The following is a 23762-nucleotide window of genomic DNA, read 5'->3' on the forward strand; positions in this document are numbered from 1 at the left end:
TTTTTAACAAAAAAGGAAAGAAAGGAAAAGAAGCAGAACACTAATGTGCGTAAAATATGCCTTTTGAAACGGTCGTTTTGAAATATGGACGTCCTTTGAATTTTTTGGTCGATATGTGACCCCAGGATTTATTTTCAGGGCAGGTGTCATTTACAGGCCTGCAATGATTTTGAATATCAACTGACCATTAGCGTTGGGATTAAAGCTGCTGTTGTGTGAAACGGCCACAAGGTGGCAGTAGTTCACCCTTACCAAATCTGGTTACTAGGGCAAGAGAGACTCAGTGGAAGTGGTGTTCTAGATTGGAGTTTAGAATGGAATGTGCCAGGAGAAAGCCCCTCACGTTTGTCTCACTACTTCTTGTTCGTGTTTTTAATTTAATTTTTTATTTTTTATTACAGCAAGTTTGATTACAATGTTTGGCTTGTTGTAGGTGTGGAAGATGTGGTTCTTTTACACATATACAGATGACTGTTCTTCCTGGGATCCTTTTCCCATGTACGTTATGACATAATGTTGAGTAGTCTTCTCTTGGTATTCTGTAGGTCTTTGGTGATTATATATGTCACCTGTGTTTGTATATGTCTGTTAACCCCGATATCGTAATGAAACCAATCCTCACACCTTTCCATTGGTGAACCATAAGTTTGTTTAATAAATCTGTGATTGCCCTTCTCCGTGGAAATATCTGCCCTGGTATCCATTTTTAGGTAACACCTATAAGTGATATGATATGATATGTGTCTTTCACTTTCTGACTTACTACAAGTCACGTGATTACTTCTAGACTCATCTACGGTGCTGCAAATGGCATTGTGTCCTTTTTTCCCTTGGCTTCTCTTCTGCCTTAGCGGGGTCCATTTTCAACAATGTGATTCCCTGAGGGTTGTGGATTAGCTGACCTGGGCAGCCTTACCCTGCCGGCCCGCCCTCCCCAGGTGTGCCTCGTTGAGGTCAATATAAACAGCGCTCCAGGCAGCAATAGCCCCTGAATCTGTGCCTGACTCCATATTCTCTGCCCCGTCAACAGTCTCGGGGCTGTGCTGGTGGGAGGGAGTGAGGGGCCACCGCTTTGTGGGTGGCCCGGTGTGAGTGGGGTTCTGCTGGCCTTTCTGCAGGAGTTGCCAGGCTGCCGCCTGTAAAGAAGAGGTTGTGTCACCCATACCTTCCGCTGGAATTACTCTCCGGACAGAGGTGAGAAAGGAAAAAAAGCAGTGGGGGCCGTGACAGGAGGGGTATCTCAGACAGGGCAATGGAAAGCTTCTGGAAGAGCGCCCGGTGCCAGGACCACCCTGGCTGCCCTGCAGGCACCAAGTTCTCCTGCGTGCCGTCACTGGTGTGGCTCCACGGTCCTTCCTCTAGGCTTTCAAGCCCTTGTACATATTCAGGTGTTTTACCTGGAAAGGGTGGGAACAGTTCAGCAGCAGCTGGCCTGGGGCTCAGCTCACCTTTACTCACAGATGCCTCAGCACGGTCCCCCAGCTTTGCAATGAGGACGCTCCTTGCGTGGCGGGTGGGTTGCTGGCTGTATGGGAGATGATTCCCCACCTCTGACCTATTTCAGAATTGTTTACCACTGGAGCAAGTGCCCTGATAGGGTTTTCCTCTGTAAAACTCGTGGGTTCAGGATTTTTTTTTCTTTTATGGTTCAAGTTAGATTTTATTCCTCTTTTATGTATTTATAGATATAAGCATGGAAATAATTCATTCCTAGAAATACATCTGTGTGACGGGAAGAACTTTTTTCTGTTTTATTTTTAAATTTTATTTTTTAAAATTTTGAAATTTAATTTTATTTATTTTTTATACAGCACGTTATTATTAGTTATGTATTTTATGCATATACATGTATACAGGTCAATCCCAAACTCCCAACTCATCCCACCACCACCACCCCATGGCTTCCCACACTTGGTGTCCATACGTTTGTTCTCTACCTCTGTGTCTCTATTTCTTCCCTGCAAACCAGTTCATCTGTACCATTTTTAGGCTCCACATATATGCGTTAATATACAATATTTGTTTTCCTCTTTCTGACTTACTTCATTCTGTATGACAGTCTCTCGATCCATCGATGTCTCTACAAATAACCCAGTTTCATTCCTTTTTATGGCCGAGTAATATTCCATTTTATATATGTACCACATCTTTATCCATTCATCTGTCTGTGGGCATTTACGTTGCTTCCATTACCTGGCTATTGTAAATAGTGCTGCAACGAACATTGTGGTGAATGTGCCTTTTTGAAATACGGTTTTCTCTGGTATATGCCCAGAAGTGGGATTGCTGGATCAGATGGTAATTCTATTTCTAGATTTTTTAAGGAAACTCCGTACTGTTCTCCATAGTGACTGTATCAATTTACATTCCCACCAATAGTGGAAGAGGGCTCCTTTTGTCCACACCCTCCCCAGAATTGGTTGTTTGTAGATTTTCTGATGATGCCGATTCAAACAGGTGTGAGGTGATACCTCATTGTAGTTTTGATTTGCATTTCTCTAATAATTAGTGCTGTTGAGCAGCTTTTCAAGTGCGTCTTGGCCATCTCTGTGTCTCCTTTGAAGAAACGTCTCTTTAGATCTTCTGCCCATTTTTTGGGGGGTTGTTTGTTTTTTTAATATTAAGCTGCATGAGCTGTTTATATATATTGGAGATTAAACCTCTGTCCAGTGATTCGTCTGCAACGATTTTCGCCCATTCTGAGGGATGCCTTTTTCCATTCCCGTGTTTTTTAACAAAAAAGGAAAGAAAGGAAAAGAAGCAGAACACTAATGTGCGTAAAATATGCCTTTTGAAACGGTCGTTTTGAAATATGGACGTCTTTGAATTTTTTGGTCGATATGTGACCCCAGGATTTATTTTCAGGGCAGGTGTCATTTACAGGCCTGCAATGATTTTGAATATCAACTGACCATTAGCGTTGGGATTAAAGCTACTGTTGTGTGAAACGGCCACAAGGTGGCAGCAGTTCACCCTTACCAAATCTGGTTACTAGGGCAAGAGAGCCTCAGTGGAAGTGGTGTTCTAGATTGGAGTTTAGAATGGAATGTGCCAGGAGAAACCCCCTCACGTTTGTCTCACTACTTCTTGTTCGTGTTTTTAATTTAATTTTTTATTTTTTATTACAGCAAGTTTGATTACAATGTTTGGCTTGCTGTAGGTGTGGAAGATGTGGTTCTTTTACACATATACAGATGACTGTTCTTCCTGGGATCCTTTTCCCATGTACGTTATGACAGAATGTTTAGTAGTCTCCTCTTGGTATTCTGTAGGTCTTTGGTGATTATATATGTCACCTGTGTTTGTATATGTCTGTTAACCCCGATATCGTAATGAAACCAATCCTCACACCTTTCCATTGGTGAACCATAAGTTTGTTTAATGAATCTGTGATTGCCCTTCTCCGTGGAAATATCTGCCCTGGTATCCATTTTTAGGTAACACCTATAAGTGATATGATATGATATGTGTCTTTCACTTTCTGACTTACTACAAGTCACGTGATTACTTCTAGACTCATCTACGGTGCTGCAAATGGCATTGTGTCCTTTTTTCCCTTGGCTTCTCTTCTGCCTTAGCGGGGTCCATTTTCAACAATGTGATTCCCTGAGGGTTGTGGATTAGCTGACCTGGGCAGCCTTACCCTGCCGGCCCGCACTCCCCAGGTGTGCCTCGTTGAGGTCAATATAAACAGCGCTCCAGGCAGCAATAGCCCCTGAATCTGTGCCTGACTCCATATTCTCTGCCCCGTCAACAGTCTCGGGGCTGTGCTGGTGGGAGGGAGTGAGGGGCCACCGCTTTGTGGGTGGCCCGGTGTGAGTGGGGTTCTGCTGGCCTTTCTGCAGGAGTTGCCAGGCTGCCGCCTGTAAAGAAGAGGTTGTGTCACCCATACCTTCCGCTGGAATTTCTCTCCGGACAGAGGTGAGAAAGGAAAAAAAGCAGTGGGGGCCGGGACAGGAGGGGTATCTCAGACAGGGCAATGGAAAGCTTCTGGAAGAGCGCCCGGTGCCAGGACCACCCTGGCTGCCCTGCAGGCACCAAGTTCTCCTGCGTGCCGTCACTGGTGTGGCTCCACGGTCCTTCCTCTAGGCTTTCAAGCCCTTGTACATATTCAGGTGTTTTACCTGGAAAGGGTGGGAACAGTTCAGCAGCAGCTGGCCTTGGGCTCAGCTCACCTTTACTCACAGATACCTCGGCACGGTCCCCCAGCTTTGCAATGAGGATGCTCCTTGCATGGGGGGTGGGTTGCTGGCTGTATGGGAGATGATTCCCCACCTCTGACCTATTTCAGAATTGTTTACCACTGGAGCAAGTGCCCTTATAGGGTTTTCCACTGTATAACACGTGGGTTCAGGATTTTTTTTTCTTTTATGATTCAAGTTAGATTTTATTCCTCTTTTATGTATTTATAGATATAAGCATGGAAATAATTCATTCCTATAAATACATCTGTGTGATGGGAAGAGCTTTTTTCTCTTTTATTTTTATATTTTATTTTTTAAAATTTTGAAATTTAATTTTATTTATTTTTTATGCAGCACGTTATTATTAGTTATGTATTTTATGCATATACATGTATACAGGTCAATCCCAATCTCCCAACTCATCCCACCACCACCACCCCATGGCTTCCCACACTTGGTGTCCATACGTTTGTTCTCTACCTCTGTGTCTCTATTTCTTCCCTGCAAACCAGTTCATCTGTACCATTTTTAGGCTCCACATATATGCGTTAATATACAATATTTGTTTTCCTCTTTCTGACTTACTTCATTCTGTATGACAGTCTCTCGATCCATCGATGTCTCTACAAATGACCCAGTTTCATTCCTTTTTATGGCCGAGTAATATTCCATTTTATATATGTACCACATCTTTATCCATTCATCTGTCTGTGGGCATTTAGGTTGCTTCCATTTCCTGGCTATTGTAAATAGTGCTGCAATGAATATTGTGGTGAATGTGCCTTTTTGAAATATGGTTTTCTCTGGGTATATGCCCAGAAGTGGGATTGCTGGATCAGATGGTAATTCTATTTCTAGTTTTTTTAAGGAAACTCCATACTGTTCTCCATAGTGACTGTATCAATTTACATTCCCACCAATAGTGGAAGAGGGCTCCTTTTGTCCACACCCTCCCCAGAATTGGTTGTTTGTAGATTTTCTGTTGATGCCGATTCTAACATGTGTGAGGTGATACCTCATTGTAGTTTTGATTTGCATTTCTCTAATAATTAGTGCTGTTGAGCAGCTTTTCATGTGCGTCTTGGCCATCTCTCTGTCTCCTTTGAAGAAACGTCTTTTTAGATCTTCTGCCCATTTTTTGGGGTTGTTTGTTTTTTTAATATTAAGCTGCATGAGCTGTTTATATATATTGGAGATTAAACCTCTGTCCATTGATTCGTCTGCAACGATTTTCGCCCATTCTGAGGGATGCCTTTTTCCATTCCTGTTTTTTTAACAAAAAAGTAAAGAAAAGAAAAGAAGCAGAACACTAATGTGCGTAAAATATGCCTTTTGAAACGTTCGTTTTGAAATATGGACGTCCTTTGAATTTTTTGGTCGATATGTGACCCCAGGATTTGTTTTCAGGGCAGGTGTCATTTACAGGCCTGCAATGATTTTGAATATCAACTGACCATAAGCGTTGGGATTAAAGCTGCTGTTGTGTGAAACGGCCACAAGGTGGCAGCAGTTCACCCTTACGAATTCTGGTTACTAGGGCAAGAGAGCCTCAGTGGAAGTGGTGTTCTAGATTGGAGTTTAGAATGGAATGTGCCAAGAGAAAGCCCCTCACGTTTGTCTCACTACTTCTTGTTCGTGTTTTTAATTTAATTTTTTATTTTTTATTACAGCAAGTTTGATTACAATGTTTGGTTTGTTGTAGGTGTGGAAGATGTGGTTCTTTTACACATATACAGATGTCTGTTCTTCCTGGGATCCTTTTCCCATGTACGTTATGACAGAATGTTGAGTAGTCCTCTCTTGGTATTCTGTAGGTCTTTGGTGATTATATATGTCACCTGTGTTTGTATATGTGTGTTAACCCCGATATCGTAATGAAACCAATCCTCACACCTTTCCATTGGTGAACCATAAGTTTGTTTAATGAATCTGTGATTGCCCTTCTCCGTGGAAATATCTGCCCTGGTATCCATTTTTAGGTAACACCTATAAGTGATATGATATGATATGTGTCTTTCACTTTCTGACTTACTACAAGTCACGTGATTACTTCTAGACTCATCTACGGTGCTGTAAATGGCATTGTGTCCTTTTTTCCCTTGGCTTCTCTTCTGCCTTAGCGGGGTCCATTTTCAACAATGTGATTCCCTGAGGGTTGTGGATTAGCTGACCTGGGCAGCCTTACCCTGCCGGCCCGCCCTCCACATGTGTGCCTCGTTGAGGTCAATATAAACAGCGCTCCAGGCAGCAATAGCCCTTGAAGCTGTGCCTTACTCCATATTCTCTGCCCCGTCAGCAGTCTCGGGGCTGTGCTGGTGGGAGGGAGTGAGGGGCCACAGCTTTGTGAGTGGCCCGGTGTGAGTGGGGTTCTGCTGGCCTTTCTGCAGGAGTTGCCATGCTGCCGCCTGTAAAGAAGAAGTTGTGTCACCCATACCTTCCGCTGGAATTTCTCTCTGGACAGACGTGAGGAAGGAAAAAAAGCAGTGGGGGCCGGGACAGGAGGGGTATCTCAGGCAGGGCAATGGAAAGCTTCTGGAAGAGCGCCCGGGCCCAGGACCACCCTGGCTGGCCTGCAGGCACCAAGTTCGCCTGCGTGCTGTCGCTGGTGTGGCTCCACGGTCCTTCCTCTAGGCTTTCAAGCCCTTGTACATATTCAGGTGTTTTACCTGGAAAGGGTGGGAACAGTTCAGCAGCATCTGGCCTGGGGCTCAGCTCACGTTTACTCACAGATGCTTCGGCACGGTCCCCCAGCTTTGCAATGAGGACGCTCCTTGCGTGGGGGGTGGGTTGCTGGCTGTATGGGAGATGATTCCCCACCTCTGACCTATTTCAGAACTGTTTACCACTGGAGCAAGTGCCCTGATAGGGTTTTCCTCTGTATAACTCGTGGGTTCAGGATTTTTTTTTCTTTTATGGTTCTAGTTAGATTTTCTTCCTCTTTTATGTATTTATAGATATAAGCATGGAAATAATTCATTCCTATAAATACATTTGTGTGACGGGAAGAACTTTTTTCTCTTTTATTTTTAAATTTTATTTTTTTAAATTTTGAAATTTAATGTTATTTATTTTTTTATACAGCACGTTATTATTAGTTATGTATTTTATGCATATACTTGTATACAGGTGCATCCCAAACTCCCAACTCATCCCACCACCACCACCCCATGGCTTCCCACACTTGGTGTCCATACGTTTGTTCTCTACCTCTGTGTCTCTATTTCTTCCCTGCAAACCAGTTCATCTGTACCATTTTTAGGCTCCACATATATGCGTTAATATACAATATTTGTTTTCCTCTGTCTGACTTACTTCATTCTGTATGACAGTCTCTCGATCCATCGATGTCTCTACAAATGACCCAGTTTCATTCCTTTTTATGGCCGAGTAATATTCCATTTTATATATGTACCACATCTTTATCCATTCATCTGTCTGTGGGCATTTAGGTTGCTTCCATTACCTGGCTATTGTAAATAGTGCTGCAACGAACATTGTGGTGAATGTGCCTTTTTGAAATACGGTTGTCTCTGGGTATATGCCCAGAAGTGGGATTGCTGGATCAGATGGTAATTTTATTTCTCGATTTTTTAAGGAAACTCCATACTGTTCTCCATAGTGACTGTATCAATTTACATTCCCACCAATAGTGAAAGAGGGCTCCTTTTGTCCACACCCTCCCCAGAATTGGTTGTTTGTAGATTTTCTGATGATGCCGATTCTAACAGGTGTGAGGTGATACCTCATTGTAGTTTTGATTTGCATTTCTCTAATAATTAGTGCTGTTGAGCAGCTTTTCATGTGTGTCTTGGCCATCTCTGTGTCTCCTTTGAAGAAACGTCTCTTTAGATCTTCTTCCCATTTTTTTGGGTTGTTTGTTTTTTTAATATTAAGCTGCATGAGCTGTTTATATATATTGGAGATTAAACCTCTGTCCATTGATTCGTCTGCAACGATTTTCGCCCATTCTGAGGGATGCCTTTTTCCATTCCCGTGTTTTTTAACAAAAAAGGAAAGAAAGGAAAAGAAGCAGAACACTAATGTGCGTAAAATATGCCTTTTGAAACGGTCGTTTTGAGATATGGACGTCCTTTGAATTTTTTGGTCGATATGTGACCCCAGGATTTGTTTTCAGGGCAGGTGTCATTTACAGGCCTGCAATGATTTTGAATATCATCTGACCATTAGCGTTGGGATTAAAGCTGCTGTTGTGTGAAACGGACACAAGGTGGCAGCAGTTCACCCTTACCAAATCTGGTTACTAGGGCAAGAGAGCCTCAGTGGAAGTGGTGTTCTTGATAGGAGTTTAGAATGGAATGTGCCAGGAGAAAGCCCCTCACGTTTGTCTCACTACTTCTTGTTCGTGTTTTAATTTATTTTTATTTATTTTTTATTACAGCAAGTTTGATTACAATGTTTGGCTTGCTGTAGGTGTGGAAGATGTGGTTCTTTTACACATATACAGATGTCTGTTCTTCCTGGGATCCTTTTCCCATGTACGTTATGACAGAATGTTGAGTAGTCCTCTCTTGGTATTCTGTAGGTCTTTGGTGATTATATATGTCACCTGTGTTTGTATATGTCTGTTAACCCGGATATCGTAATGAAACCAATCCTCACACCTTTCCATTGGTGAACCATAAGTTTGTTTAATGAATCTGTGATTGCCCTTCTCCGTGGAAATATCTGCGCTGGTATCCATTTTTAGGTAACACCTATAAGTGATATGATATGATATGTGTCTTTCACTTTCTGACTTACTACAAGTCACGTGATTACTTCTAGACTCATCTACGGTGCTGCAAATGGCATTGTGTCCTTTTTTCCCTTGGCTTCTCTTCTGCCTTAGCGGGGTCCATTTTCAACAATGTGATTCCCTGAGGGTTGTGGATTAGCTGACCTGGGCAGCCTTACCCTGCCGGCCCGCCCTCCACATGTGTGCCTCGTTGAGGTCAATATAAACAGCGCTCCAGGCAGCAATAGCCCCTGAAGCTGTGCCTGACTCCATATTCTCTGCCCCGTCAGCAGTCTCGGGGCTGTGCTGGTGGGAGGGAGTGAGGGGCCACAGCTTTGTGGGTGGCCCGGTGTGAGTGGGGTTCTGCTGGCCTTTCTGCAGGAGTTGCCAGGTTGCCGCCTGTAAAGAAGACGTTGGGGAACCCAAACCTTCCGCTGGAATTACTCTCCGGACAGAGGTGAGGAAGGAAAAAAAGCAGTGGGGGCCGGGACAGGAGGGGTATCTCAGGCAGGGCAATGGAAAGCTTCTGGAAGAGCGCCCGGGCCCAGGACCACCCTGGCTGGCCTGCAGGCACAAAGTTCGCCTGCGTGATGTCGCTGGTGTGGCTCCAGGGTCCTTCCTCTAGGCTTTGAAGCCTTTGTACATATTCAGGTGTTTTACCTGGAAAGGGTGGGAACAGTTCAGCAGCAGCTGGCCTGGGGCTCAGCTCACGTTTACTCACAGATGCCTCGGCACGGTCCCCCAGCTTTGCAATGAGGACGCTCCTTGCGTGGGGGGTGGGTTGATAGTTGTATGGGAGATGGTTCCCCACCTCTGACCAATTTCAGAATTGTTTACCACTGGAGCAAGTGCCCTGATAGGGTTTTCCTCTGTATAACTCGTGGGTTCAGGTTTTTTTTTCTTTTATGGTTCAAGTTAGATTTTATTCCTCTTTTATGTATTTATAGATATAAACATGGAAATAATTCATTCCTATAAATACATCTGTGTGACGGGAAGAACATTTTTCTGTTTTATTTTTAAATTTTATTTTTTAAAATTTTGAAATTTAATTTTATTTATTTTTTTATACAGCACGTTATTATTAGTTATGTATTTTATGCATATACATGTATACAGGTCAATCCCAAACTCCCAACTCATCCCACCACCACCACCCCATGGCTTCCCACACTTGGTGTCCATACGTTTGTTCTCTACCTCTGTGTCTCTTTTTCTTCCCTGCAAAACAGTTCATCTGTACCATTTTTAGGCTCCACATATATGCATTAATATACAATATTTGTTTTCCTCTTTCTGACTTACTTCATTCTGTATGACAGTCTCTCGATCCATCGATGTCTCTACAAATGACCCAGTTTCATTCCTTTTTATGGCCGAGTAATATTCCATTTCATATATGTACCACATCTTTATCCATTCATCTGTCTGTGGGCATTTAGGTTGCTTCCATTACCTGGCTATTGTAAATAGTGCTGCAACGAACTTTGTGGTGAATGTGTCTTTTTGAAATACGGTTTTCTCTGGGTATATTCCCACAAGTGGGATTGCTGGATCAGATGGTAATTCTATTTCTAGTTTTTTTAAGGAAACTCCATACTGTTCTCCATAATGACTGTATCAATTTACATTCCCACCAATAGTGGAAGAGGGCTACTTTGGTCCACACCCTCCCCAGAATTGGTTGTTTGTAGATTTTCTGATGATGCCGATTCTAACAGGTGTGAGGTGATACCTCATTGTAGTTTTGATTTGCATTTCTCTAATAATTAGTGCTGTTGAGCAGCTTTTCATGTGCGTCTTGGCCATCTCTGTGTCTCCTTTGAAGAAACGTCTCTTTAGATCTTCTGCCCATTTTTTGGGGGGTTGTTTGTTTTTTTAATATTAAGCTGCATGAGCTGTTTATATATATTGGAGATTAAACCTCTGTCCATTGATTCGTCTGCAACGATTTTCGCCCATTCTGAGGGATGCCTTTTTCCATTCCCGTGTTTTTTAACAAAAAAGGAAAGAAAGGAAAAGAAGCAGAACACTAATGTGCGTAAAATTTGCCTTTTGAAACGGTCGTTTTGAAATATGGACGTCCTTTGAATTTTTTGGTCGATATGTGACCCCAGGATTTATTTTCAGGGCAGGTGTCATTTACAGGCCTGCAATGATTTTGAATATCAACTGACCATTAGCGTTGGGATTAAAGCTGCTGTTGTGTGAAATGGCCACAAGGTGGCAGCAGTTCACCCTTACCAAATCTGGTTACTAGGGCAAAAGAGCCTCAGTGGAAGTGGTGTTCTAGATTGGAGTTTAGAATGGAATGTGCCAGGAGAAACCCCCTCACGTTTGTCTCACTACTTCTTGTTCGTGTTTTTAATTTAATTTTTTATTTTTTATTACAGCAAGTTTGATTACAATGTTTGGCTTGCTGTAGGTGTGGAAGATGTGGTTCTTTTACACATATACAGATGACTGTTCTTCCTGGGATCCTTTTCCCATGTACGTTATGACAGAATGTTGAGTAGTCCTCTCTTGGTATTCTGTAGGTCTTTGGTGATTATATATGTCACCTGTGTTTGTATATGTCTGTTAACCCCGATATCGTAATGAAACCAATCCTCACACTTTTCCATTGGTGAACCATAAGTTTGTTTAATGAATCTGTGATTGCCCTTCTCCGTGGAAATATCTGCCCTGGTATCCATTTTTAGGTAACACCTATAAGTGATATGATATGATATGTGTCTTTCACTTTCTGACTTACTACAAGTCACGTGATTACTTCTAGACTCATCTACGGTGCTGCAAATGGCATTGTGTCCTTTTTTCCCTTGGCTTCTCTTCTGCCTTAGCGGGGTCCATTTTCAACAATGTGATTCCCTGAGGGTTGTGGATTAGCTGACCTGGGCAGCCTTACCCTGCCGGCCCGCCCTCCCCAGGTGTGCCTCGTTGAGGTCAATATAAACAGAGCTCCAGGCAGCAATAGCCCCTGAATCTGTGCCTGACTCCATATTCTCTGCCCCGTCAACAGTCTCGGGGCTGTGCTGGTGGGAGGGAGTGAGGGGCCACCGCTTTGTGGGTGGCCCGGTGTGAGTGGGGTTCTGCTGGCCTTTCTGCAGGAGTTGCCAGGCTGCCGCCTGTAAAGAAGAGGTTGTGTCACCCATACCTTCCGCTGGAATTTCTCTCCGGACAGAGGTGAGAAAGGAAAAAAAGCAGTGGGGGCCGGGACAGGAGGGGTATCTCAGACAGGGCAATGGAAAGCTTCTGGAAGAGCGCCCGGTGCCAGGACCACCCTGGCTGCCCTGCAGGCACCAAGTTCTCCTGCGTGCTGTCGCTGGTGTGGCTCCACGGTCCTTCCTCTAGGCTTTCAAGCCCTTGTACATATTCAGGTGTTTTACCTGGAAAGGGTGGGAACAGTTCAGCAGCAGCTGGCCTGGGGCTCAGCTCACCTTTACTCACAGATGCCTCAGAACGGTCCCCCAGCTTTGCAATGAGGACGCTCCTTGCGTGGCGGGTGGGTTGCTGGCTGTATGGGAGATGATTCCCCACCTCTGACCTATTTCAGAATTGTTTACCACTGGAGCAAGTGCCCTGATAGGGTTTTCCTCTGTAAAACTCGTGGGTTCAGGATTTTTTTTTCTTTTATGGTTCAAGTTAGATTTTATTCCTCTTTTATGTATTTATAGATATAAGCATGGAAATAATTCATTCCTATAAATACATCTGTGTGACGTGAAAAACTTTTTTCTGTTTTATTTTTAAATTTTATTTTTTAAAATTTTGAAATTTAATTTTATTTATTTTTTATACAGCACGTTATTATTAGTTATGTATTTTATGCATATACATGTATACAGGTCCATCCCAAACTCCCAACTCATCCCACCACCACCACCCCATGGCTTCCCACACTTGGTGTCCATACGTTTGTTCTCTACCTCTGTGTCTCTATTTCTTCCCTGCAAACCAGTTCATCTGTACCATTTTTAGGCTCCACATATATGCGTTAATATACAATATTTGTTTTCCTCTTTCTGACTTACTTCATTCTGTATGACAGTCTCTCGATCCATCGATGTCTCTACAAATAACCCAGTTTCATTCCTTTTTATGGCCGAGTAATATTCCATTTTATATATGTACCACATCTTTATCCATTCATCTGTCTGTGGGCATTTACGTTGCTTCCATTACCTGGCTATTGTAAATAGTGCTGCAACGAACATTGTGGTGAATGTGCCTTTTTGAAATACGGTTTTCTCTGGTATATGCCCAGAAGTGGGATTGCTGGATCAGATGGTAATTCTATTTCTAGATTTTTTAAGGAAACTCCATACTGTTCTCCATAGTGACTGTATCAATTTACATTCCCACCAATAGTGGAAGAGGGCTCCTTTTGTCCACACCCTCCCCAGAATTGGTTGTTTGTAGATTTTCTGATGATGCCGATTCTAACAGGTGTGAGGTGATACCTCATTGTAGTTTTGATTTGCATTTCTCTAATAATTATTGCTGTTGAGCAGCTTTTCATGTGCGTCTTGGCCATCTCTGTGTCTCCTTTGAAGAAACGTCTCTTTAGATCTTCTGCCCATTTTTTGGGGGGTTGTTTGTTTTTTTAATATTAAGCTGCATGAGCTGTTTATATATATTGGAGATTAAACCTCTGTCCATTGATTCGTCTGCAACGATTTTCGCCCATTCTGAGGGATGCCTTTTTCCATTCCCGTGTTTTTTAACAAAAAAGGAAAGAAAGGAAAAGAAGCAGAACACTAATGTGCGTAAAATATGCCTTTTGAAACGGTCGTTTTGAAATATGGACGTCCTTTGAATTTTTTGGTCGATATGTGACCCCAGGATTTATTTTCAGGGCAGGTGTCATTTACAGGCCTGCAATGATTTTGAATATCAACTGACCATTAGCGTTGGGATTAAAGCTGCTGTTGTGTGAAACGGCCACAAGGTGGCAGCAGTTCACCCTTACCAAATCTGGTTACTAGGGCAAGAGAGCCTCAGTGGAAGTGGTGTTCTAGATTGGAGTTTAGAATGGAATGTGCCAGGAGAAAACCCCTCACGTTTGTCTCACTACTTCTTGTTCGTGTTTTTAATTTAATTTTTTATTTTTTATTACAGCAAGTTTGATTACAATGTTTGGCTTGCTGTAGGTGTGGAAGATGTGGTTCTTTTACACATATACAGATGACTGTTCTTCCTGGGATCCTTTTCCCATGTACGTTATGACAGAATGTTGAGTAGTCCTCTCTTGGTATTCTGTAGGTCTTTGGTGATTATATATGTCACCTGTGTTTGTATATGTCTGTTAACCCCGATATCGTAATGAAACCAATCCTCACACTTTTCCATTGGTGAACCATAAGTTTGTTTAATGAATCTGTGATTGCCCTTCTCCGTGGAAATATCTGCCCTGGTATCCATTTTTAGGTAACACCTATAAGTGATATGATATGATATGTGTCTTTCACTTTCTGACTTACTACAAGTCACGTGATTACTTCTAGACTCATCTACGGTGCTGCAAATGGCATTGTGTCCTTTTTTCCCTTGGCTTCTCTTCTGCCTTAGCGGGGTCCATTTTCAACAATGTGATTCCCTGAGGGTTGTGGATTAGCTGACCTGGGCAGCCTTACCCTGCCGGCCCGCCCTCCCCAGGTGTGCCTCGTTGAGGTCAATATAAACAGCGCTCCAGGCAGCAATAGCCCCTGAATCTGTGCCTGACTCCATATTCTCTGCCCCGTCAACAGTCTCGGGGCTGTGCTGGTGGGAGGGAGTGAGGGGCCACCGCTTTGTGGGTGGCCCGGTGTGAGTGGGGTTCTGCTGGCCTTTCTGCAGGAGTTGCCAGGCTGCCGCCTGTAAAGAAGAGGTTGTGTCACCCATACCTTCCGCTGGAATTTCTCTCCGGACAGAGGTGAGAAAGGAAAAAAAGCAGTGGGGGCCGGGACAGGAGGGGTATCTCAGACAGGGCAATGGAAATCTTCTGGAAGAGCGCCCGGTGCCAGGACCACCCTGGCTGCCCTGCAGGCACCAAGTTCTCCTGCGTGCTGTCGCTGGTGTGGCTCCACGGTCCTTCCTCTAGGCTTTCAAGCCCTTGTACATATTCAGGTGTTTTACCTGGAAAGGGTGGGAACAGTTCAGCAGCAGCTGGCCTGGGGCTCAGCTCACCTTTACTCACAGATGCCTCAGCACGGTCCCCCAGCTTTGCAATGAGGACGCTCCTTGCGTGGCGGGTGGGTTGCTGGCTGTATGGGAGATGATTCCCCACCTCTGACCTATTTCAGAATTGTTTACCACTGGAGCAAGTGCCCTGATAGGGTTTTCCTCTGTAAAACTCGTGGGTTCAGGATTTTTTTTTCTTTTATGGTTCAAGTTAGATTTTATTCCTCTTTTATGTATTTATAGATATAAGCATGGAAATAATTCATTCCTATAAATACATCTGTGTGACGGGAAAAACTTTTTTCTCTTTTATTTTTAAATTTTATTTTTTAAAATTTTGAAATTTAATTTTATTTATTTTTTATACAGCACGTTATTATTAGTTATGTATTTTATGCATATACATGTATACAGGTCCATCCCAAACTCCCAACTCATCCCACCACCACCACCCCATGGCTTCCCACACTTGGTGTCCATACGTTTGTTCTCTACCTCTGTGTCTCTATTTCTTCCCTGCAAACCAGTTCATCTGTACCATTTTTAGGCTCCACATATATGCGTTAATATACAATATTTGTTTTCCTCTTTCTGACTTACTTCATTCTGTATGACAGTCTCTCGATCCATCTATGTCTCTACAAATAACCCAGTTTCATTCCTTTTTATGGCCGAGTAATATTCCATTTTATATATGTACCACATCTTTATCCATTCATCTGTCTGTGGGCATTTAGGTTGCTTCCATTACCTGGCTATTGTAAATAGTGCTGCAACGAACATTGTGGTGAATGTGCCTTTTTGAAATACGGTTTTCTCTGGTATATGCCCAGAAGTGGGATTGCTGGATCAGATGGTAATTCTATTTCTAGTTTTTTTAAGGAAACTCCATACTGTTCTCCATAGTGACTGTATCAATTTACATTCCCACCAATAGTGGAAGAGGGCTCCTTTTGTCCACACCCTCCCCAGAATTGGTTGTTTGTAGATTTTCTGATGATGCCGATTCTAACAGGTGTGAGGTGAAACCTCATTGTAGTTTTGATTTGCATTTCTCTAATAATTAGTGCTGTTGAGCAGCTTTTCATGTGCGTCTTGGCCATCTCTGTGTCTCCTTTGAAGAAACGTCTCTTTAGATCTTCTGCCCATTTTTTGGGGGGTTGTTTGTTTTTTTAATATTAAGCTGCATGAGCTGTTTATATATATTGGAGATTAAACCTCTGTCCATTGATTCGTCTGCAACGATTTTCGCCCATTCTGAGGGATGCCTTTTTCCATTCCCGTGTTTTTTAACAAAAAAGGAAAGAAAGGAAAAGAAGCAGAACACTAATGTGCGTAAAATATGCCTTTTGAAACGGTCGTTTTGAAATATGGACGTCCTTTGAAATTTTTGGTCGATATGTGACCCCAGGATTTATTTTCAGGGCAGGTGTCATTTACAGGCCTGCAATGATTTTGAATATCAACTGACCATTAGCGTTGGGATTAAAGCTGCTGTTGTGTGAAACGGCCACAAGGTGGCAGCAGTTCACCCTTACCAAATCTGGTTACTAGGGCAAGAGAGCCTCAGTGGAAGTGGTGTTCTAGATTGGAGTTTAGAATGGAATGTGCCAGGAGAAACCCCCTCACGTTTGTCTCACTACTTCTTGTTCGTGTTTTAATTTAATTTTTTATTTTTTATTACAGCAAGTTTGATTACAATGTTTGGCTTGCTGTAGGTGTGGAAGATGTGGTTCTTTTACACATATACAGATGACTGTTCTTCCTGGGATCCTTTTCCCATGTACGTTATGACAGAATGTTGAGTAGTCCTCTCTTGGTATTCTGTAGGTCTTTGGTGATTATATATGTCACCTGTGTTTGTATATGTCTGTTAACCCCGATATCGTAATGAAACCAATCCTCACACTTTTCCATTGGTGAACCATAAGTTTGTTTAATGAATCTGTGATTGCCCTTCTCCGTGGAAATATCTGCCCTGGTATCCATTTTTAGGTAACACCTATAAGTGATATGATATGATATGTGTCTTTCACTTTCTGACTTACTACAAGTCACGTGATTACTTCTAGACTCATCTACGGTGCTGCAAATGGCATTGTGTCCTTTTTTCCCTTGGCTTCTCTTCTGCCTTAGCGGGGTCCATTTTCAACAATGTGATTCCCTGAGGGTTGTGGATTAGCTGACCTGGGCAGCCTTACCCTGCCGGCCCGCCCTCCCCAGGTGTGCCTCGTTGAGGTCAATATAAACAGCGCTCCAGGCAGCAATAGCCCCTGAATCTGTGCCTGACTCCATATTCTCTGCCCCGTCAACAGTCTCGGGGCTGTGCTGGTGGGAGGGAGTGAGGGGCCACCGCTTTGTGGGTGGCCCGGTGTGAGTGGGGTTCTGCTGGCCTTTCTGCAGGAGTTGCCAGGCTGCCGCCTGTAAAGAAGAGGTTGTGTCACCCATACCTTCCGCTGGAATTTCTCTCCGGACAGAGGTGAGAAAGGAAAAAAAGCAGTGGGGGCCGTGACAGGAGGGGTATCTCACACAGGGCAATGGAAATCTTCTGGAATAGCGCCCGGTGCCAGGCCCACCTTGGCTGCCCTGCAGGCACCAAGTTCGCCTGCGTGCTGTCGCTGGTGTGGCTCCACGGTCCTTCCTCTAGGCTTTCAAGCCCTTGTACATATTCAGGTGTTTTACCTGGAAAGGGTGGGAACAGTTCAGCAGCAGCTGGCCTTGGGCTCAGCTCACCTTTACTCACAGATGCCTCAGCACGGTAACCCAGCTTTGCAATGAGGACGCTCCTTGCGTGGCGGGTGGGTTGCTGGCTGTATGGGAGATGATTCCCCACCTCTGACCTATTTCAGAATTGTTTACCACTGGAGCAAGTGCCCTGATAGGGTTTTCCTCTGTAAAACTCGTGGGTTCAGGATTTTGTTTTCTTTTATGGTTCAAGTTAGATTTTATTCCTCTTTTATGTATTTATAGATATAAGCATGGAAATAATTCATTCCTAGAAATACATCTGTGTGACGGGAAGAACTTTTTTCTGTTTTATTTTTAAATTTTATTTTTTATAATTTTGAAATTTAATTTTATTTATTTTTTATACAGCACGTTATTATTAGTTATGTATTTTATGCATATACATGTATACAGGTCAATCCCAAACTCCCAACTCATCCCACCACCACCACCCCATGGCTTCCCACACTTGGTGTCCATACGTTTGTTCTCTACCTCTGTGTCTCTATTTCTTCCCTGCAAACCAGTTCATCTGTACCATTTTTAGGCTCCACATATATGCGTTAATATACAATATTTGTTTTCCTCTTTCTGACTTACTTCATTCTGTATGACAGTCTCTCGATCCATCGATGTCTCTACAAATAACCCAGTTTCATTCCTTTTTATGGCCGAGTAATATTCCATTTTATATATGTACCACATCTTTATCCATTCATCTGTCTGTGGGCATTTAGGTTGCTTCCATTACCTGGCTATTGTAAATAGTGCTGCAACGAACATTGTGGTGAATGTGCCTTTTTGAAATACGGTTTTCTCTGGTATATGCCCAGAAGTGGGATTGCTGGATCAGATGGTAATTCTATTTCTAGATTTTTTAAGGAAACTCCATACTGTTCTCCATAGTGACTGTATCAATTTACATTCCCACCAATAGTGGAAGAGGGCTCCTTTTGTCCACACCCTCCCCAGAATTGGTTGTTTGTAGATTTTCTGATGATGCCGATTCTAACAGGTGTGAGGTGATACCTCATTGTAGTTTTGATTTGCATTTCTCTAATAATTAGTGCTGTTGAGCAGCTTTTCATGTGCGTCTTGGCCATCTCTGTGTCTCCTTTGAAGAAACGTCTCTTTAGATCTTCTGCCCATTTTTTGGGGGGTTGTTTGTTTTTTTAATATTAAGCTGCATGAGCTGTTTATATATATTGGAGATTAAACCTCTGTCCATTGATTCGTCTGCAACGATTTTCGCCCATTCTGAGGGATGCCTTTTTCCATTCCCGTGTTTTTTAACAAAAAAGGAAAGAAAGGAAAAGAAGCAGAACACTAATGTGCGTAAAATATGCCTTTTGAAACGGTCGTTTTGAAATATGGACGTCCTTTGAATTTTTTGGTCGATATGTGACCCCAGGATTTATTTTCAGGGCAGGTGTCATTTACAGGCCTGCAATGATTTTGAATATCAACTGACCATTAGCGTTGGGATTAAAGCTGCTGTTGTGTGAAACGGCCACAAGGTGGCAGCAGTTCACCCTTACCAAATCTGGTTACTAGGGCAAGAGAGCCTCAGTGGAAGTGGTGTTCTAGATTGGAGTTTAGAATGGAATGTGCCAGGAGAAACCCCCTCACGTTTGTCTCACTACTTCTTGTTCGTGTTTTTAATTTAATTTTTTATTTTTTATTACAGCAAGTTTGATTACAATGTTTGGCTTGCTGTAGGTGTGGAAGATGTGGTTCTTTTACACATATACAGATGACTGTTCTTCCTGGGATCCTTTTCCCATGTACGTTATGACAGAATGTTGAGTAGTCCTCTCTTGGTATTCTGTAGGTCTTTGGTGATTATATATGTCACCTGTGTTTGTATATGTCTGTTAACCCCGATATCGTAATGAAACCAATCCTCACACTTTTCCATTGGTGAACCATAAGTTTGTTTAATGAATCTGTGATTGCCCTTCTCCGTGGAAATATCTGCCCTGGTATCCATTTTTAGGTAACACCTATAAGTGATATGATATGATATGTGTCTTTCACTTTCTGACTTACTACAAGTCACGTGATTACTTCTAGACTCATCTACGGTGCTGCAAATGGCATTGTGTCCTTTTTTCCCTTGGCTTCTCTTCTGCCTTAGCGGGGTCCATTTTCAACAATGTGATTCCCTGAGGGTTGTGGATTAGCTGACCTGGGCAGCCTTACCCTGCCGGCCCGCCCTCCCCAGGTGTGCCTCGTTGAGGTCAATATAAACAGCGCTCCAGGCAGCAATAGCCCCTGAATCTGTGCCTGACTCCATATTCTCTGCCCCGTCAACAGTCTCGGGGCTGTGCTGGTGGGAGGGAGTGAGGGGCCACCGCTTTGTGGGTGGCCCGGTGTGAGTGGGGTTCTGCTGGCCTTTCTGCAGGAGTTGCCAGGCTGCCGCCTGTAAAGAAGAGGTTGTGTCACCCATACCTTCCGCTGGAATTTCTCTCCGGACAGAGGTGAGAAAGGAAAAAAAGCAGTGGGGGCCGTGACAGGAGGGGTATCTCAGACAGGGCAATGGAAATCTTCTGGAATAGCGCCCGGTGCCAGGACCACCTTGGCTGCCCTGCAGGCACCAAGTTCGCCTGCGTGCTGTCGCTGGTGTGGCTCCACGGTCCTTCCTCTAGGCTTTCAAGCCCTTGTACATATTCAGGTGTTTTACCTGGAAAGGGTGGGAACAGTTCAGCAGCAGCTGGCCTTGGGCTCAGCTCACCTTTACTCACAGATGCCTCAGCACGGTAACCCAGCTTTGCAATGAGGACGCTCCTTGCGTGGCGGGTGGGTTGCTGGCTGTATGGGAGATGATTCCCCACCTCTGACCTATTTCAGAATTGTTTACCACTGGAGCAAGTGCCCAGATAGGGTTTTCCTCTGTAAAACTCGTGGGTTCAGGATTTTGTTTTCTTTTATGGTTCAAGTTAGATTTTATTCCTCTTTTATGTATTTATAGATATAAGCATGGAAATAATTCATTCCTAGAAATACATCTGTGTGACGGGAAGAACTTTTTTCTGTTTTATTTTTAAATTTTATTTTTTATAATTTTGAAATTTAATTTTATTTATTTTTTATACAGCACGTTATTATTAGTTATGTATTTTATGCATATACATGTATACAGGTCAATCCCAAACTCCCAACTCATCCCACCACCACCACCCCATGGCTTCCCACACTTGGTGTCCATACGTTTGTTCTCTACCTCTGTGTCTCTATTTCTTCCCTGCAAACCAGTTCATCTGTACCATTTTTAGGCTCCACATATATGCGTTAATATACAATATTTGTTTTCCTCTTTCTGACTTACTTCATTCTGTATGACAGTCTCTCGATCCATCGATGTCTCTACAAATAACCCAGTTTCATTCCTTTTTATGGCCGAGTAATATTCCATTTTATATATGTACCACATCTTTATCCATTCATCTGTCTGTGGGCATTTACGTTGCTTCCATTACCTGGCTATTGTAAATAGTGCTGCAACGAACATTGTGGTGAATGTGCCTTTTTGAAATACGGTTTTCTCTGGTATATGCCCAGAAGTGGGATTGCTGGATCAGATGGTAATTCTATTTCTAGATTTTTTAAGGAAACTCCATACTGTTCTCCATAGTGACTGTATCAATTTACATTCCCACCAATAGTGGAAGAGGGCTCCTTTTGTCCACACCCTCCCCAGAATTGGTTGTTTGTAGATTTTCTGATGATGCCGATTCTAACAGGTGTGAGGTGATACCTCATTGTAGTTTTGATTTGCATTTCTCTAATAATTAGTGCTGTTGAGCAGCTTTTCATGTGCGTCTTGGCCATCTCTGTGTCTCCTTTGAAGAAACGTCTCTTTAGATCTTCTGCCCATTTTTTGGGGGGTTGTTTGTTTTTTTAATATTAAGCTGCATGAGCTGTTTATATATATTGGAGATTAAACCTCTGTCCATTGATTCGTCTGCAACGATTTTCGCCCATTCTGAGGGATGCCTTTTTCCATTCCCGTGTTTTTTAACAAAAAAGGAAAGAAAGGAAAAGAAGCAGAACACTAATGTGCGTAAAATATGCCTTTTGAAACGGTCGTTTTGAAATATGGACGTCCTTTGAATTTTTTGGTCGATATGTGACCCCAGGATTTATTTTCAGGGCAGGTGTCATTTACAGGCCTGCAATGATTTTGAATAACAACTGACCATTAGCGTTGGGATTAAAGCTGCTGTTGTGTGAAACGGCCACAAGGTGGCAGCAGTTCACCCTTACCAAATCTGGTTACTAGGGCAAGAGAGCCTCAGTGGAAGTGGTGTTCTAGATTGGAGTTTAGAATGGAATGTGCCAGGAGAAACCCCCTCACGTTTGTCTCACTACTTCTTGTTCGTGTTTTTAATTTAATTTTTTATTTTTTATTACAGCAAGTTTGATTACAATGTTTGGCTTGCTGTAGGTGTGGAAGATGTGGTTCTTTTACACATATACAGATGACTGTTCTTCCTGGGATCCTTTTCCCATGTACGTTATGACAGAATGTTGAGTAGTCCTCTCTTGGTATTCTGTAGGTCTTTGGTGATTATATATGTCACCTGTGTTTGTATATGTCTGTTAACCCCGATATCGTAATGAAACCAATCCTCACACTTTTCCATTGGTGAACCATAAGTTTGTTTAATGAATCTGTGATTGCCCTTCTCCGTGGAAATATCTGCCCTGGTATCCATTTTTAGGTAACACCTATAAGTGATATGATATGATATGTGTCTTTCACTTTCTGACTTACTACAAGTCACGTGATTACTTCTAGACTCATCTACGGTGCTGCAAATGGCATTGTGTCCTTTTTTCCCTTGGCTTCTCTTCTGCCTTAGCGGGGTCCATTTTCAACAATGTGATTCCCTGAGGGTTGTGGATTAGCTGACCTGGGCAGCCTTACCCTGCCGGCCCGCCCTCCCCAGGTGTGCCTCGTTGAGGTCAATATAAACAGCGCTCCAGGCAGCAATAGCCCCTGAATCTGTGCCTGACTCCATATTCTCTGCCCCGTCAACAGTCTCGGGGCTGTGCTGGTGGGAGGGAGTGAGGGGCCACCGCTTTGTGGGTGGCCCGGTGTGAGTGGGGTTCTGCTGGCCTTTCTGCAGGAGTTGCCAGGCTGCCGCCTGTAAAGAAGAGGTTGTGTCACCCATACCTTCCGCTGGAATTTCTCTCCGGACAGAGGTGAGAAAGGAAAAAAAGCAGTGGGGGCCGTGACAGGAGGGGTATCTCAGACAGGGCAATGGAAATCTTCTGGAATAGCGCCCGGTGCCAGGACCACCTTGGCTGCCCTGCAGGCACCAAGTTCGCCTGCGTGCTGTCGCTGGTGTGGCTCCACGGTCCTTCCTCTAGGCTTTCAAGCCCTTGTACATATTCAGGTGTTTTACCTGGAAAGGGTGGGAACAGTTCAGCAGCAGCTGGCCTTGGGCTCAGCTCACCTTTACTCACAGATGCCTCAGCACGGTAACCCAGCTTTGCAATGAGGACGCTCCTTGCGTGGCGGGTGGGTTGCTGGCTGTATGGGAGATGATTCCCCACCTCTGACCTATTTCAGAATTGTTTACCACTGGAGCAAGTGCCCTGATAGGGTTTTCCTCTGTAAAACTCGTGGGTTCAGGATTTTTTTTTCTTTTATGGTTCAAGTTAGATTTTATTCCTCTTTTATGTATTTATAGATATAAGCATGGAAATAATTCATTCCTAGAAATACATCTGTGTGACGGGAAGAACTTTTTTCTGTTTTATTTTTAAATTTTATTTTTTATAATTTTGAAATTTAATTTTATTTATTTTTTATACAGCACGTTATTATTAGTTATGTATTTTATGCATATACATGTATACAGGTCAATCCCAAACTCCCAACTCATCCCACCACCACCACCCCATGGCTTCCCACACTTGGTGTCCATACGTTTGTTCTCTACCTC

Source organism: Mesoplodon mirus (assembly GCF_964341445.2).
Source record: "Mesoplodon mirus genome assembly, chromosome: 10".
NCBI lineage: Eukaryota > Metazoa > Chordata > Mammalia > Artiodactyla > Ziphiidae > Mesoplodon > Mesoplodon mirus.